General features: G+C 46.1%; 1 protein-coding gene across 8 annotated transcripts in view; it reads right to left on the reverse strand.

Annotated features, from left to right (window-relative positions):
* GRB10 (growth factor receptor bound protein 10) overlaps positions 1–18,534 on the reverse strand; it is a 208,630-nt gene that overhangs the window by 170,170 nt on the left and 19,926 nt on the right. For 3 of the 8 annotated variants that reach the window (XM_017518730.1, XM_017518728.2, XM_017518726.2), the window contains exon 2: positions 895–1,069. The exons of the other annotated variants lie outside the window; for them this stretch is intronic. The gene's annotated coding sequence lies outside the window, so the exon portion shown is untranslated. The remainder of the gene's footprint in view (positions 1–894; positions 1,070–18,534) is intronic. 8 annotated transcript variants of the gene reach the window in all.

Raw genomic sequence — 18,534 nt, forward strand, 5'->3', positions numbered from 1 at the left:
CCGCGGGAAGACAGCCATCTGCAAGCCCAGGAGAGAGGCCTCAGGAGGAACCAACTCAACTCTCCCCTTGACCTCAGGCTTCCGGCCTCCAGAACCGTAAGGAAGCAAGCTTCTATTGTGTAGCCACCCAGTCTGCGGGATACTGCGGGGCAGCCTGAGCTACCAGCATCCTCCACTCTGGGGCAAAGGCTCCCCGTCTGTGTGCTAAAGCCATTCTGGCCTCAGCTCTCTACCTGCATCTTCAGCTACCATCTCAGACCTGCCAACGGCACTGTAAGAATCCCATACCCAGGGCCGAGCAGGACAAAGAAGGTCCATTCCCAGAAAGGGCCACCTGAGGCTGATGTGCTAAGAGAGGGCCGGGGCGCCAGCACTGCCCAGGGCCTCCGTTAGTTACAGGGTCCCCAGTCTCTGCACGGACTGAGGCAAGGGCACACTAACACACACATCAGGAACAAGGCACAGGGCAAGACCCTCCCACACTGTGTTTCTAGCCCATCTTCAGAACAACAGCTACCAACTCCTGAGGCTCACAAGGGGGGTCCCTAGAGTGACCCGGGAGGCAGGCAGCGTCACCCCCACTTTACAGAAGGGCATAGGGAGACCCGTGAGGCCCAGAGGCACGTCAGTAAGGAGCATGTGCACAGCCTGGCTCTGCTGCAGCCCAGGCTCTCCCGTCCCTTCCTGACTCAGCCCGGTGTCCCCAAGCAGAGCCAAGCCAACGAGAAGTGGGAGAGAGGGAACAGAGACAGGAGACTCCCTTTGGAATAAAGGGTCTAGTATCAAGCCTCTACCTACAGTGACACGCATTCACTGACCACCTTAATCAATATTGAGCAGGCGACTCTCCTGCAAAGAAAGGCACTAGTGACTAGTGTCACGCACAGGGATTACCTGTCAGGAGATGGCTCAGCTCAGTAGCTTTGCCTGCTGGGATGGCCACCCTGGCTTCACTGAGAGGACCCAGATGAAGACCTGGCTGCCGGTCACCGGGCTGCTGGTTACTGAGCTGCCGGTCACTGGGCCTGCGGCTGCTGCTTCCTGCTCAGCATCGTGGTCAGCGCCAAAGCTGGAAAGTCAAAGAGGCCATCACTGAACTTCCGTAGAATTTACACAAATGAACTTATATTCTGAGCCCAGGAATAAAACTTTTAAAACAGACATAAAAGACTTTTTTTTTTCCGAGAAGATCATTTAAAAGAGTGTTCCAAAGAACCAAACACGGACATGACAACATAAGATGTAGCTTTCTAGTTGCCATGTGATGCCGAGACAGAGGACAGAGGGAAGATGTCCTGGGCTCTCCACTCACCGCCTGAATAACTCTGCATCTCCAAAGCAAGCTGCCTCCAAGGCCGGCAGGGTACGAAGGGCACAGACCTTTGACCTCTTGCAAGGCAAAGTTACCTAGAATTCACTTGTCAAAGTCCATGTCCTTCTCAGAGTTCTCCCAGGCCACAACCTTTGGCCCACCCAGCAGGGACCTGCCTCCGTGTCAGACCTGTCCCCAGCCCACAGTGCCTGGCACTAGTGTTCTCAACAGAGACCCCGCTGGGCATTCTGCATGGTACACATGCATCCACAAGCAGGGTGCAGAGCAGGCAGACCTGGGCTTCCAATCCTGGCTCTGATCTTGGATTCATCATTCAAGTCTTATGAACTGAGAGCTCAAGGCACAGAGCCCCCAGTTCACAGGTGTGTTCTTGGCGTGGAGAAGAGGGTGGAGACCAAGTCAAATCCCTGCCAGAGGAGACTCTGTAGTGACCTGGGCTGGTCTTCCCTGGCTCTGGCCCCACTGCAGGGCATGGGATGAAACCCACCTCACTGAGGATTTTAATACACTGCACTGGAATGCCACTGGATTTCAACACGTCTAAATGAAACTCACAGAGAATGACGTAGCAGTGTGACTGGCATGCAGCAAGGGTGCCACCTAGGAGCCTCCCATCACTGTTGTGCTGGATGGAGGAGGTCCCCTGCCTGCAAGGTGGGTGCTCTCAACAGATCCCTCCATGAAGGACTCAGGAGCTACATTTTCCTAATCGTTAAATGGTGAAAATGAAACCTGCCCCTGCCTCTTACCTGATATGAATAAGTCCTGGGCCCAGAAATAAAAAGACCAATGTGCAACTATAGCCATCAAATGGCTGTTTTTTAGAACAGGACCCACTGAACCTGCTTCCTAAGAATCCAGGCTCCAGAGAGCCCTGGTTCATCTCCAGATACCGCCCCTTAGCGGCTGATGTCTGGGCAAATTATTGAGTCATTGGGGCTCAGTGTTCCCAACTATAAAGTCAGCATGCAAACAGTATCTCTCTCACAGAGCTTTTACTAGGATTAAATGAGCTAATGCATGTAAAGACTTAGGACAGGGCCCAACATATAGCAAACATTAAACAAATGCGCTAGTCATCATTAACTACAACACCACAAAGAATTCTCCCATTTTCAGGTGTGAAACACACCAGCCACCTGCAACCTATGAAGCTTGCTAATGTATAAAGGGGATGCTGGTCTTTTTAGGACCAAAAGGGGAGATATGTGATACATGATTATGACACTGATCAAAGTTGAGCATCACCTGCCTATGCAAAAGCATTTTCTTAAGGGTACCTGCTCTAACCCTTTCAAAGAAACTGGAAGTTTGAAAAATATCAAGATGAATATGTCAACCAGAATATTTCTAAGTTCTAGTAGCTTAAGTGACTACAAGATAAGAAAAAAAGATGCAGGGTCAAACAGGTATGAGGGTCTATGACATGGCAATGGAGCACTGGGAAATGGACTTAGGGTCACCATCACGACAGCGTATGAAGCACCGCTAATTCTCATATCATGATGCGTGTTCCATTTCCAGAGAGCCTAATCCTTCCCTTGATTCTGATTCGAATGCCAGGACCACCTCCCAATGCATCTTCAGGCATGTGGCTTCAAATTTTAAGACATGTGCTTAAAAGGTTTGCTTTTTCTCATGGGCAAGATAAATTAAATACATCATTAAGGTAAAATGAAATATACTTGCCCTATCAAACCCAACGCCACTTCACCCAATTTTGTCTACTGTCAAGGAAGTTGATATTTACAGTTGACCAAACAAAGACAATGTGATCTTTGAACCTGATAAACTGAGAAGAGTTAGTAAAATACAAGATACAATGCCTCCTCAATAACCTCAGTGCCTGCCCATCAACACACAGGGGAGAGCCTGATGCAAACACAACCTCTCGGCTCTGTTTACGGCGGCCCCATCTAGCACCAACACCCAGACCACCAACAGCCCGACTATAGACCAGGACGCTTCACACACTTACCCCGACAGAAGTTAGAGTCTAAAGGGCCCACGCGGCTATCTGCCTATCAGTCAGGACAGGCTTCTTATGTGGTTTCTAGCTGGACATCACATAAACTTGAGATCTTAAAGAATATACTAACCTGGGCAAAAATAAATAATGTCTTAACTTACTTCCAAAATATCCCAGAAACAAAGGGCCTCTTAATTTCTGTTTAGTATCTTTGATATCTTCCAAAAATTCCCAAGCTTATATAAAGTTTTCCTTCTGTCTAGCTTTCTCACACTGAATATTTAGAGTAATAACAGTGACTATTTAGACACTCAACAAATCTTAACTTTCATGACGAGGGTATTCAGCCCGTTCGGCCAGAGAGCGCTGGAGTGAAGTCTAGGCCTTCTCAGAAGGGGACGGAATGCCAGAATACTTTTAGTTAAAAAAAATTAAACTCCATATTGTACTGATATCAGAGACAACTGTGTTTTCCCAGAACAAGAGGGTGCTTATGAAGACAAATTGAGAAATATGGAAACAGAATGGAATTAAAAGGCACATTTCTAGAAAGTAATTATAAAATTTCAGAATGCTATTGCCAGAACCTGTGGACAGCTTAAAGCCGAAACAATTAACTATGAAATACAGGCTGGGCACAGTGGCTCACGCCGGTAATCCCGACGCTTTGGGAAACCAAGGCTGGAGGATTGCTTTGAGATCAGTTATGGCAACATAGTGTGACCCCGTTTCTACAAATAAAAATCTTTTTTAAAAAATTAGCTGGGTGTGGTGGTGGGCAACTGTCATCCCAGCTATTTAGGAGGCTGAGGTGGGAGGATCACTTGAGCCCAGGAGCTCAAGGCTGCACTGAGCCGAGATCGCATCACTGCACCCTAGCCTGGGTGACAGAGTGAGTCCCTGCCTCAAAAGAAAAGAAATGCCACACACTTCACACCACTTTTATCAGGTGTATCTTCTGGCATCTTCATTCAGTAATGTAAACCCAGCAGCCACAGATCCTTTCCTGGTGAAGATGATAAAACAGGAGGCCCATGGAAGCCGGCAGCAGAAGGAAGCAAAAACAAAAACCATCCCACCTCACTGCCAACATGGTCCCTCAGCGCCCATGGCAAATTGCTTCTAGGACCCCACAGACACCAAAATCCATCGGAGGATGCTCCAGTCCCTCATATAAAATGGAGTAGTATTTGCGTATGACCTACACACTTCCACTCACTTTAAAACATTTCTAGATGAATTACAATACCTGATACGATGCAAATGCTATGAACATAGCTTTTAGGCTGCGTCATTTTTATTTGAATTAAGTTTTACTGTTATATTTGATTGTTTGGGGGGTTTTTTGAATATTTTTATCCATGGTTACTTGAATCCAAGGACGCGGAAGCCACAGATGCACAACCTGTGGAATAGGAGGGCGGCTGTACCTTCAATTCACCAAACATGCAGAAAGGCTCAGCAGCCACTCAGCCGCCAGGGACCTATTCATCCGGCCCAATCCTAGGAAGGTCTTTTCCTCACTAACCTGTCCACCAACAGACACCAGGAGAGGGCCATGGAGACAGTGAATGGCCAGGAGGCAGAGCACGGACACCCCAAGAACAGCTTCTGAACTGCCACCATCACTGAAACCAACAAAACTTAGCCAAAATGTGTAAACAGGCCCAGGCTCCATCTGAGTCTCAACTTCAAGGTCAAGCAGGACCAACATGCCCAACAATCCTCAGTGTGGGGCCTCCAGGAGCCACCAGCCAAGCAAGCACAAAGATGGGTTAGCCAGAGAGCATGATAACCCCACGGCCACACAGACCCAGAAGCCCAGGGAGGTGAGAGGCTGCCTACCAGATAGAGGCAGAACACTGCTCTAAAACTAGCCAAAGGCCAGCAGATCGGTGAGTGGCAGGATAAATACACATGCACACATGCACACGTGCACAGAACAGTGACTCAGCAGAAAACCTACAGAAAAGACCACACTCATAATGGCTTATATATATGTATGCACATTTTACGTTAGCCCTAAGAATAATCCTATACAAATCATAAAATATCATAGCACTTAGGAGATATAAAAAGACCTAAATTAACGGAAACATGCTAGTTCCTAAATGGAAAGATTAAACATCATAAGGATTAATTCTCTTAAAATACAAATATCCAAAACAACTTTATAAATGAAATGCAGTATATATCTATCTAAATTCAAGCTGAGTTTTTCTTAGAACCAGTGGAATAATCCTAAAACTAACAAAGTAAGTGGTAAGATGGTCAATCATAGAACATTAAGGGAGAATTACTCATCACATAGTAAAATGCACCCTAAAGCAAAAGTAGTTAAAATAGTGTGTACTTGGCACAAAAATATATGCTACTATTCATCCGGAAGAGTCAAATCTGCAACTACGAACATGAGTATTTTTACCGTGGCACCACGTGCTGAAGCTGAAACAAGAGTGGTACGTGTCTTTGCTCCACAACCGAGCATACAGGATCTCTGGGACTAAAATCCCAGGGCTCGCGGCCATTCTTGACGCGGATAATGCCACCCAAGATGATGGTGACAGCTATGATAACTACCCATGGAAAGGGCAGCCACTCTTGATTGACAACCTATGACCTGTCGGAAACTTACCAAATGCTTTGCAATCTCTCACGGGAGGGCTTTTCGAAGATCAAATTCAAGGAAGTAAAAGGCATGTGAGACGCAAAACACAACATGCAAAGATAGGTGGTTTTTAATTAAGAACAACTAGGTATCAATCCTTTGAGGCAGCACTGTTACCCCCATTTTACAGATGCAGAAAACAAGGCTAGAAGGAAGACGGTAATTACATGCCAAGGCCACACAGCTAATCAACAGCAGAGCCAAGACGCAAGTCAACAGATACCTGGACGTTTGAATCCCTGCAACAGTTTGTGGTCTTCATAAAATATTATTTGTACCATGAGAAACATAGAAAACTTTTGCAATTATTGTAAGGTTTCTCTTCATTTTGATTCTTTCAATCACTTGCTAGAAAAGAAAGAAAAGCTATAAGAGTGAGCCTGAAATCCAAAGCACAGAAGACAACAGAATTTCTTTTTAAATCCCCTGCCTGCCAATAATTAAAGATTTTAGTGATGAGGTATAAATAAGGAACCCCCTTAACCGGATAAAAAGCATCTACCCAAAACTTCCAGCAGGCAAGTGGCACACGTAATGAAGACGCACAAATGACATCCCCATTACAATTAGGGCCTGAAAGCTCTTACAATGGCAGTATCAGCCATAACTATCCTAGAGGCCTAGAAAATAAGGTGAAATAAGAAACAGAAACAAGGTGTAAATGTTGAATTGAAAAAGATTTTTTTTTAAATTATACTTTAAATTCTGGGGTACATGTGCAGATCTTGCAAGATTGTTACATAGGTATACACATGCCATGGTGGTTTGCTGCCTCCATCCCCCCACTGAAATGGCTTTTTAAAAACTATCTGATATGGTTTGGTTCCATGTCCCCACCAAATCTCATGTCAAACTGTCATCTCCAGTGTCAGATGGAGGTGGGGCCTGTAGAAGGTGACTGGACCATGGTGGCAGACCCTTCATGAATGGTTTGGTGCCATCCTCGTTGTGCTGTTGTGATGGAGTTCTCACAAGACCTTGTTGTTTAAGTGTGTGGCACCTCCCCCCACTTATGTGCCTCTTCCTGCAGCCATATAAAATGTGCCTGCTTCCTCTGTCACCTTCCACCTTGATTGTAGGTTTCCTGAGGCCTCCTCAGAAGCCAAGCAGACGCTGCCAGGTTCCCTGTGCAGCCTGCGAAATTGGGAGTGAATTAAAGCTCTTTTCTTGATGAATTAACCAGTCTCAGGTATTTCTTCAAGCAGTGCAAGAACAGACTAATACACCATCACTATTTACAGATGAAATGCAAGACCATACACTGAAAAATAATTAGAAGCAATGTGAACATTTAATGGGACTGCAATCCTAGAGCAAGCTACAAACCCTTCCCAGCCCTTCTCCACAGCTCTAAGACACCTAGTAAGTCTAACGGTGAAAATGATTTAATTCGCAGAAGCAACCAAAATAACACACTTAAGAATATATACGAGATCCTCTGAAGAAAATGGCAAACTTCTGAGGAACCTGGAAGAAGACCAGAAGGATAGAAATGCACCACCTCCTTTGAAGGGAAGCCCTCACTTTGCTGAGGGCCACTCTACCTCCGTATCAGTGAGTTAAAGCAATATGACCCCAAGGAAGGCCCTCTCTTCAGGGAACTCAGCTTGTTGATTTACAGATACAGGGAGAGACATGTCCATCTACAGAATACAGTAAGAGAATGTAGACGGAGGTGAATGATGACACATAAATTAAAAATAAGGTCATGGACAGCTGACAACTTACGCTCAGTAAGATCCCAAGGTCATATCCTTGCCGCCCACATGTGCCTTAGAGAATGATGACTTAAATATTACAAGAACTACTAAACTACTAGGAGATAATAGAGAAGAAGGAGGTTATAAAATCTGAGTGAGGAAGACCTTCATAGGTAAGATTCTTAACCTTGAAGCCACGAAGAAAAAACCAACTCCTGTTCAGCAAAAGACCCTACAGACAAATCTAAAGACCGGCAAAAAGCCTTGGGACGAAATATTTGCAGTGCCATGCAGCCAACAATCTGCATTTAATCTCTTCTTTATTGAAATAACAGGTAGGATATATGCAGTCCCTCATAAAAACGGGGAGAGGATACAAGCAAGCAATTTGCGAAACAGACATGTGAAACATCTGAACTTCTCTGGGAGGCAGGGAGACATACACAAACATGAGCTATAATCGATAGCTGAAAATGAAAAGGACCAGGACTACCCAGCGTTGAGAATGGCCTGAAGAGTGACAGGGCTCCTCTAAACTGGCGTGGGGTCATACCATACAGGCGTGGGGAGGCCCGCGGGAGCCGGGGCAGCAGCTTTCAGGCTTTAGTCTCAGGCATGGGCATTCTACTTGCAACAGCTTATCCTACAGAAAGACTCACACACGTACACACCTGTACACATACACATACACATACAAGGAATGTTTACTACACATTTTATACAGAAAAACTAGAAGCAACCTAAATGTGCCTGCCTAACTCCCTCCCCTCCCCCAGTTCATGGCGCCCACCAAACTGCACAAGGCAGAAACCAGAGTTCTCCATGCCTAACTTGCTCTTCTGCCTTCCTTCCATGTCATCTGCCACCGCAGCTCATTGGCTGCAAACTTCCTTCCATCTCTGCTGCCAACTCCAGGCCTTTGCCCCACATCTGAACTGAGACTCAGCTGCCCTGTCTCTGAGCATCCTCACTGCTTCCCACTCAACCAGCTCTAGCTCTGGGGAGCCCACGAGATGACATCGTCACCCTCTGTACTTCAAATGCACGCAGCTTCCCAGCAACAGCTGCCAGGCCTGACCCATGGGGCTCGTGCCTCATCTGCAGGCTGCCCAGACACTGTTGTCCCATGCTGGAGTCACTTTGCTCACCTGCCTGGCTTCCAAATTCTCAAAACTCTATCCTCCCTCGTGGCCTTTGCATGCTCTCTGCCTTGTACTTGGAATTTTTTCAAACCTGTGGCCCTGGCCACCTTCCACCTTCCCCTGCTCATAGCCTCCTTGGAGCATCAACACTCCCCATCAGGCCACCTGGCCCACTCCAGACCCTCTCCACGCGAGTCTATAGCTCAGCCCTTGGCTGCCTCTTCTTATGCAGAACACATCAGGCTTGCTGGTGCTGTTCTTCTTCCTGCCAACTTTTTTTGTGTCCCTTTCCCCAAGAAGCAGCAGCTCTGAGGCCAGGAATCCTATCTGCCCTGATTACTGCTGTATCCCATCTCTCAGCACAGGGCCAAGCAGCTGAAATCTTTGCTGAACTCATGGAAAAAATGCCTGGACAGGAGCCGACTTAAATATAGTAGAGCACGGTAGGCCTCCAGCATGGGAAGCAGCGTTGGAAGGCATGCAAGAGCTCTAAAGGAGCCATGGGACATGGGCTCCATGGCTGGTCCCACAGGACACAGCCCCAGCAGCTTGGGTGAGGGCAGCTCAGCCACTCTGTGCCTCAATTTCCTCAACTGTAAACTGAGAACAAAACAGTCCCAACTTCATGCGAGGATGAAATGATGCAATTCCCAGAGTCCTTCACACAGCACTGACAGAAGGCAAGTATTTAATAAAGGAGGCAAATTGCTAAGCACCAGGAATAGGCAACACTGCAGTCAAAAGGGGAAAGCTGCAAATCTGAGGGTGTCTGCGTCCAGGAATTCCAAACAGAGAGAGAATGACAGAAACTATTTGTAAACTACTCATTTGACAAGAGATTAATAACTGGAATGTATAAAGAATTCAAACAACTCCATAGCAAAAAAAAAACAAGTAATCCAATTTAAAAATGGACAAAACATGTGAACAGACATCTCTAAAAGAAGACACACAAATGGCCAACAGGTATAGCCCAAAAATGGTCAATATCACTATTTATCAGAAAAATACAAATCAAAAACACAATGAGATATCATCTCACCCCAGTTAAAATGACTATTATCAAAAAGGGAATAATGGATACTGGGGAGAATGTACCAAAGGGGACCCCTTGTATTCTGTTGGTGGGAATGTAAATTAGCGCAGCCCCTATGGAGAACAATATAAAGGTTCCTCAGAAAACTAGAAATAGAACTACCATGTGATGCAGCAATTCCACTGCTGGGTATATATCCAAAAGAAAGGAAATCTGTATCAAAACGACATCTGCACTATATCAAAATGACATAGCCAAGATATGGAATCAATCTAAGTGTCCAACAACAATGAACTCATAAAGAAAATGTGGTACATATACACAGTAGAGTACTATTCAACCATAACAAAGGAGTGAAATCCTATCATTTGCAACAGCATGCATGAACATGGAGGCCATTATGTTAAGTAAAATAAGCCCAGCATAGAAAGACATATGACATGTTCTCACTCACATGCAAGCTATGAAGTGGATCTCATGAAGACAGAGAGTAGACTGGTGGTTGGTTACCAGAGCATGGGAAGAGGAGAGGGTACAGAGAATGAAAGGAAGGTGATTAATGGACACAAACATATGGTCATCCTACTGATTTATGTAATACTAGGCCTTATTTCTGTTCATTCTTGAAATAAGTACAGTTAATTAAATAAATCAATAAGGTGACTATAGTCCACAATAACCCAATGTACACTTCAAAATAGCAAGAAGAGAAGAATTTGAATGGTTCTAGCATTCACACAAATATTTCTGGTGGTGGATAATATTAAGTAAACTTATTTGATCTTTGTGAATTTTATGAATGTATTAAATTATTTAATATACCTTGAAACCATGTATATCTATCACGTATCAATAAAAAAGTAATTGATTAATTCCACACACAAAAAAGCCAAAAGAACCCGGAACACCAACCTTGAAGGAGGGCCATGAGATGGAACAGGGAAGCAAAGTGGGAATTTCACTCTCTACAGACTTCTGGGTTTGACTATTTAAAATAAAGATCACAAATTACTCATGCAACCTTAAAATTTATCTAAGAAAGAATGTTTTCGTCCAGTTTCAGGCCAAGGGTCCTATATGCTTTTCCTCACACAAAAACGTATACACTCAGAGTCCCTCATGATCTCCCTCTGCCCTTGTGGAGGGCTCCCCCACCCTTTCTAGGAATTCTAGAGAAATCACTGCCCTAGACCTAAACGCAATGAGGCTATTAAGTGCTTGAGGTCAAGTCATATGAATATTAAATGCAAGGCCGTTTTCTATACAGGACACTTCTGGAAATACTTAAGGACTTCGTCCTTCTATTTTCTTTTCTTTTTCTTCCCTTCTTTTTCCTTTTCTTCTTCCCTTAAAGGAGTTGGGGGGAAAAAGATACACCGAGGAAAGACATTCTTGCTTGTGGAAGAAACGTAATGTAATCATAATTGTTAGAACTGTACGAGCAGTAATAGTTTGGAGTGAAGAGGCGTGCACAGTTAAGACCTCTCCTCTCCCCAGTGAAGAAAGCTGTGGGGAAACAGAGTCAATGTGCTTCGGATGCTTTATCACCATCCCCGAACAGCCCGTTGTCAACATTAGCCCATCACCAGGACATACCCCAGAGCCCAGCAGGGCCTCACATTCTGTTTTAAAAATGATGTATCTTTTCACTCTGTATCATTTGTACATTCAATACTTAACTATTGTATGTTCTAGGTTTTCAGGGTAATGTCTATACTAACGTGTATAAGGAAAACCCATCCTCAATTCAGAAAATCAAAAATTTAGCAAAGACAATGAAAACATAGGGTTCCTACCAACAGGAATGGTTGGTAAACAACGATTCACGGCTCTGAAATGTACGATTATCGTACAGTCGGCAGGTCGCACAAGATTGAACACTGGCACAGGGTGTGGCCATTTTAAAAATGACTTTATTTGGCAGTTTAACCTAACTTTTCTGCAGTGTTCATTTTTAATGAATGTGCATCTTCTCCTTTATTTAATCTTCTTGGTCTCCTGCACAGACCGGTGCAACAGCCTCCCGGGTACCCTCAGCCTGGCAGCCCAAGGCAAGAGGACCAGACTGCCTGCCCAGACACCTGAGGCAGGAGTATCAGGCTCCTAGCCCCTCTGGCTCCTGATCCCCGGTTCCAAAAGGACACCTGGATCCTGAGGGTATAGGGCAGGCAGATGCAGGCAGGCACGGGACACCTTAAGAGTAGGCATACCAACTGCAGGGGGAGCCCTGTGTTGTTTCCTGCCTCCAAATGCAGACAACTTCAATCCGGGGCAGCCTCTTGCATCTGTCTGCCCCAAGACCACGCTCTCCGGCCACGCGGTCACACAGGCTCCAGAGACGCTCCACAGGAAGCAGGAGGCTCTGGTCTGGGAAGAGCTGGCCCACTTTGAGGCCCCTATCCACCACACTCATGAGTCACCGTGTGGCAGCCCCCATGCAATACCCTCCAGACCCATGAGAGTCCCTATGGCCCCTGGCCCGCTACGGGCGTAGCTCAGCTCCCAACCCACCCTTGGGGACCCAGAGATGGTTCTTACGTCGTCCTATCCAGGTGTCTTTCTTAAATCAGACCTAGCAGTGAACCACTAGGCCCATCATGTTGGCAACCCTGTGTCCTATGCTGGGCTGTTCACATCTCGTTGTTCACAGACATGATTCATCCACCACTTTGCTCCTGTGTCGTGATCCAGAAGCCCGAGCTGTACCTCTCAATGACCTGTTCTGCCTTCCTGGAACTGGGGAGACCAGCTGAGGAGGCAGGAGAAACCCATGATGCTTTCCGAAGCCGGTTCCTTCTCTGTGCAGAGGGCCTCAGGTGATCATCTGCCTCCTATGCTAGGGTTCTGAGTGAGAGCTCAGCATTCTGCTTCCCAAAAATACCTACCCAGCAGCCCTACGGTGCTGCCCAGCTGGGTCGGCTCAAACCTCTCCCAAAACCCCCAGATCCGCCGCATCATTGACACCTCCCAGGCCTGCAGCCACCTGGACGCAGCCTCAGCTCCCATGACTTGGGGACAAACTATGCAATGACAAAGGCAAACTCTGAGTGTTGCGTTAGCTAATGGAAACAACCTGCAAACTGGCAAATAATTTAGAAAAATCGATGCAGGAAGCTCAAATACCAGATTCTGCACTAATTCTCTTTTTACCTGACTCTTGTAATTTGGGTAGAAAAGATTAAGATTCCATTGTTACCTCCTTCAATTCTCAAATAAGAATTCAATTGCCCTAACAAGGACTCCATAAACCCCGGGTTCACTGTGGTCATCTGGGTGGTCTGTTTTCACTTCCTTCATAATCACCTCTTTCTGTTTCCCTTTAGTCCTGAAATTCATATTCTTTCATTAATTCATTCAACATACACTTACCATGTGCTATGTTCTCACTCTTAGCATTGTGAGTTACAGAGCCATCTCCAACATGCTCCGTAACCTGGTTTCCATAGTCTATCAATGCAAGATGCCAAAGTGCAACCAAACCCCACCCATTGGTCAAGACCGTAGAATGAGAATCTTGACAGCACCAGCTTGGGGCAAGCATGACTGACCATTGCTTTTTTCAGTTCTGCAAAAGCGGCATGCAAGAATTCTGGAGGAGCTTGTTCACAGGTTTCTGAAAGGGGGCCCTCAGCTGTTGATGAGGCCCACAGGGAACCGCCCTCCACAGCTGGTAACTTAAGTTCTAGCTATTCTCAAATCATTGGCCAAAGAACAGCTCCTCCTTTTCTATTTCAGGAAGTTTGCTTCTTGGCCCAGAGGCAAAGCCAAAGGGAGAAAAGCAGAGCCCCACTCACTGGGCTGATGAGCAGTAAGCTACCCAGGACCACATGCGCGACTGGTGTCCAAGCAAATCACTTCAATGCCCACCTCTGAGGGGAATACACCTTAAAGCATCCACTACTCCCGATGGCAATGGAGTCCCCGTGATGAGGCTGCATTCTAATCAAAGCTAATTCAAACTTCCTTCGCTCCACCATCAAAATCCACTCGTAGCATTTCATTACGGGAGTTATCCTTCTCTCTACGATTTGAGCCATTAAAAGAGTCACGACAATCTGATTTCAAACTGTCTCCTGTAAACATTACTAAGTTTCCTCTAAATCTTTTTAGAATCCCACTGTCCTCCACTGTCATGATGCCAAGTGGTCAGGAATCTGACCAGAGCCATGCAGTCACACAGGAGGTCAGGCTTCCTAGGAGGAAAGTAAGCACTGGGACCCAAGAAGGAACCTGTCCTTCATATTCCCCAAAACCACCTGCTCCAGCTACTGAAGGAGCTTCTCCTGCCAAATATAGATCAGGTCCTCCCCACGCCTCCACCCTTCCTGACAGGGAAAAACGGGTCCATGGCCATTACTGCCTCACCCTCTCTCTAAGGCCGCCTTTCTACAAAGTCGGCTCATGGCCAGTTCTGCCCATCTTGTACCCCATGGTTCAGGGCTCTCTGAGCACCACACTAAGGACCTTTGGGCTTTAGGAGGTGGTGGGACTCACAGGGCCTCTGACGGGGCACAGCACAGCCACAGCCACATCTGTGTGCATACTCAAAGACTGCCAGCCCGCAACAGCAGCGCGGAGGAAGAGGATGGAGACCCCTGCTTTCTCTGCAACACCCTTCTCTCCTCAGCTCCTTTACACGTCAGGTAAAAAGAGCCACCTCTTCTGATTCTCCAGTCACTGCCAATGAACATTCCTTTGTTCCAAGGCAATCTTGGGTGGCTTGTCGAATGACATTGATGTCACAGTTTCTTTTACGGACCTTTAGTTGGCCCCCAGTAAAGGTGACCTGAGGATAGAAACTGTCGTACATACCTGGGCAGCCAACACAGGGCAGGGAACAGCATACAGGCTCGACAAACACCAGGGGAAGAGACAGAGAGACAGCTGTCTGTGCTTGTGCATCACAGCCCCAGCACTCAAGCTGTGCCAAGCCTCCCAAGAGTCCCTCGAAGGCTGCTGCCCTGACTGGTCCCAGGCTCTGCAGTCTCAGGTGACTGAGGCCAATCACTTCAACTAGTTCCATCAAGGTGGTATGCAGCATCTAGCACTACCACTTCCAGGCTGCTTCCACGTTTTAACAAAAAAAGGGATAAAATTATTCTAGAAGACTGAAGAACTAAGTTCCCTCATTTGTTACATAATATGGACCAAATATCCTCAAGATCTCTCTGAGGCCTAAGCTGCTGAGCTTCTAATTCAAACCACAGATACGAGAGAACAGCCGGAACTGGTGCTCCCCAGGCACCTCCCTATCTTCAGCGAGGGAGTGCCGTAGCCCCTGGCCTCCCAGGCCTCTGCCCAAGTCCCTACAACTGTGCTTCCACCTGTCACATGTGGTAGCCTGTCACATGGTGCCCACATATGAGCGACCTCACCCCTACGGCAAGACCTCCAGGAGTGGTGAAACCACTTTATCTTACTATCTTCAAGATAATAAGATAGATGTGTCCCTGTCCCTCCCATTCCCTCACAAATGCACAGTGGAGTTTTCTAGAGGCCACATGACATGCAACTGACTGCAGATGGGGGGATCCAACTGCCTTCTCGTAAAGCAGACATTAAAGGGATTTAAAAAGCACCAAACAATGCCATTCTTTTCATTTTTTTTATTTTGAAAATACAGCTTTTTTTCCATAAAAGATGTTATGTCTCGCTGGGCGCGGTGGCTTATGCCTATAATCCCAGCATTCTGGGAGGCCGAGACGGGTGGATCACTGAGGTCAGGAGTTCGAGACCAGCCTGGCCAACATAGTGAAACCCCATCTCTATTTAAAAAAAAAGATGTTATGCCTCCACACAATGGGTTAATATTCTTTTTACATGAAGAAACAAATATTTTTGAAATGCCTGTCAATTCCTAAAATGGTAAATTTCAATATATACAGCCAAATATTCACAGCCCTTTGGGGCCTTCGGTAAATTTTAAGAATGTCAAGGGGCCCTAGGACCCAGCCCTTGGGGTACTCCCCTGGGAATTTCAGCCTGGGCCAGCACCCAGGACTTCAGTCTGCCCTGTGGGACAGGATGACAGATGCCAAACCTCCACCCCTAGACACAGAACTGCTGCCCAACAAAATTCTGCAAAGAATCTTAGCTTTCACGGAGTACGAGCCCATGGACATTTCTTCATTCAGAAAGATTTTCTTAAAAACAATACTGAGTTTGAGATTTGGCCACACATATGACCATCAATGGCCAGAACCCACGTGCAACTCAGCCTGCTCCACACAATCCGCAGGGCCTTCCACTCCAGTACAGTCCACTCCAGTCCACTCCTCCAGGGCCAGTTTGAAGTCAGGGGTCCCAGAGGGTTATTGTTTTTGAAAAGTGGCTCAATTGTTCTCCCCAGTGGCCTCTCCTGCTTGTTGATTCTGGCAAGATGCATAGCTCCAGGTCATTTAGAATGTTCCTCCCTTGTCTCCTGCATAAGCCACACAAATGGGGAGAGTCAGAAGGAAAATGTCATATGTCCAGTATTTCCAGTTCTCAAGCAAAGTACAGCCAGCAGGACGGACTGCCCCCCTGGGGTTGCCAACACTCACAGGTGGCCAGACCTTTACCATCTGCCCTCTCCCTGTGTTAAAACAAGGGCCAAAACCAAACAACACACATCAGTGCCCAGGATTTGTGCTCCTCTCAACTGATACTGCTCCCAGCTATCTGTGCCCTTTTGTTTAAGCTGGTAGAAGAGACCGGAACCCACAGCCCAGTAGGAATGAACCCCAAGCCTCCCCACAGCTTCAAAGCAACGTCCTCGCCTCTCTGCCCACTGCGGGATTACCACTCTCAGGACTCAGCATGATGCTTAACAAGAGGAAAGAGAATATTTCTGACCTGGCAATGTGAGACTTGCTCTCTGAATGGGGGATGGGCCTTCCTTATATCCATTACTTCAACTCATGATCAGGATACTACAAAGGTAGAAAGTTCTTACCTGTAGGAAGCCAAAATCCACCCTGAAATGTCATTACAAAGCCAACCTAACTTGAATGGTATATGTGGCCCCTAAACCTGGCACTAAAGTACCACAGACAAAATGAAATTATGATGGGGATGTGGAACTATTCAGGAGACCTCCTTCAACATCACCACCACCCATGGTCTGGATCATTTTGAGACATAAAGAGGGAGGAAAGCTGTGAGAACGTTGGTATAAGAACCCTCCTTGCCTCCAAAAGAGCACTCAAAACCTAAGGGCTTTGCTGCAACCCTCCAGACTACAACACGGCCACGAGGTCCGGAAAGAAACGTGAACCGACACCACACTACAACATGGAACAAATTCACGTTACCTGCGTCTCCCAACTCCCCAGCCACCTCGTTCTGGGCTTCTAGATTGCATCCTGGAGCCAAGAGTCCCAAGACAGTCAAAGAATACAGAATTGTTCCAGATACACTCCACCAAGGAAAGCGAATTAAGTACCTGTAAACGTGTGTTATAAATTCCACAACAATCATGCTCAATGGTGAAAAAGTGAAAGCTTTTCCCCCAAGAGTAGACACAAGGCAGAATGCTTGCTTTGGTCACTTCAACTTAACACACGACTAGGAACTCTAGCCAGAGCAATTAAGCAAGAAAAAGAAATGAAAGCTATCCAAACTGGAAAGGAAGAAATAAAATTATCTCTGTTAAACCCTTAGAACAAAACGTAGGGAAAAATCTTTATGTTGACATTGGATTTGACAATGACTTCTCAGACGTGACACCAATAGCACGGGCAACAAAAGAATAAAATAAATAAATGAACTTCAAAACTTAAAAGCTTTTGTGCATCATAGGACACTCGGAAGACAGTGAAAAGACAGCCTGCCGAAAGGGGCAAAATAGCTGCTTATCATGTAACTAATAAGAGTATTACCATCTAGAATATATAAATTCCTACAACTCAACAACAAAATGCAAATCAAAACCACAGCGAACTATCATCTGACACCTTGTATTAGTCCGTTTTCACACTACTGATAAAGACATACCAGAGGCTGGATAATTTACAAAAGAAAGAGGTTTAATGGACTCACAGTTCCACATGGCTGGGAGGCCCCACAATCATGGCAGAAGGTGAAAGGCATGTCTCACTTGGTGGCAGACAAGAGAAGAGAGCTTGCACAGGGAAATTCCCCTTTATAAAACTGTGAGCACTCATGAGACGTATTCACTATCACTAGAATAGCACTGGAAAGATTCGCCCCCATGATTCAATTACCTCCCACCATGTCCCTCCCACAACATGTGGGAATTATGGGAGCTATAATTCAAGATGAGATTTGGGACAGAGCCAAACCATATCACACTTATTAGGACAGCTATAAGGAAAGGAAAGGGAAAAAGAAAGGAAGAGAAGGAAAGAAAGCAAATGAAAAATGTCAAGTGTTGGCAAGAATGTGGAGAAATTGAAACACTGGTGCATTATTAGTGGGAATGTAAAATGGTCCAGCTGCTCCAGAAAACAGTTTGGCAGTTCCTCAAAAAGCTAAGCATGGAATTACCATATAATGAAGCAATTCTAATCTGGACATAGACGCAAAAACATTGAAAGCAAGGTACTCAAAGATACTTATACACCGGCTGGGCGCGGTGGCTCACACCTGTAATCCCAGCACTTTGGGAGGCCGAGGCGGGTGGATCACGTGGTCAAGAGATCGAGACCATCCTGGTCAACATGGTGAAACCCCATCTCTACTAAAA

The sequence above is a fragment of the Cebus imitator genome, unplaced genomic scaffold (genome assembly GCF_001604975.1).
Source record: "Cebus imitator isolate Cc_AM_T3 unplaced genomic scaffold, Cebus_imitator-1.0 Scaffold702, whole genome shotgun sequence".
Lineage (NCBI taxonomy): Eukaryota > Metazoa > Chordata > Mammalia > Primates > Cebidae > Cebus > Cebus imitator.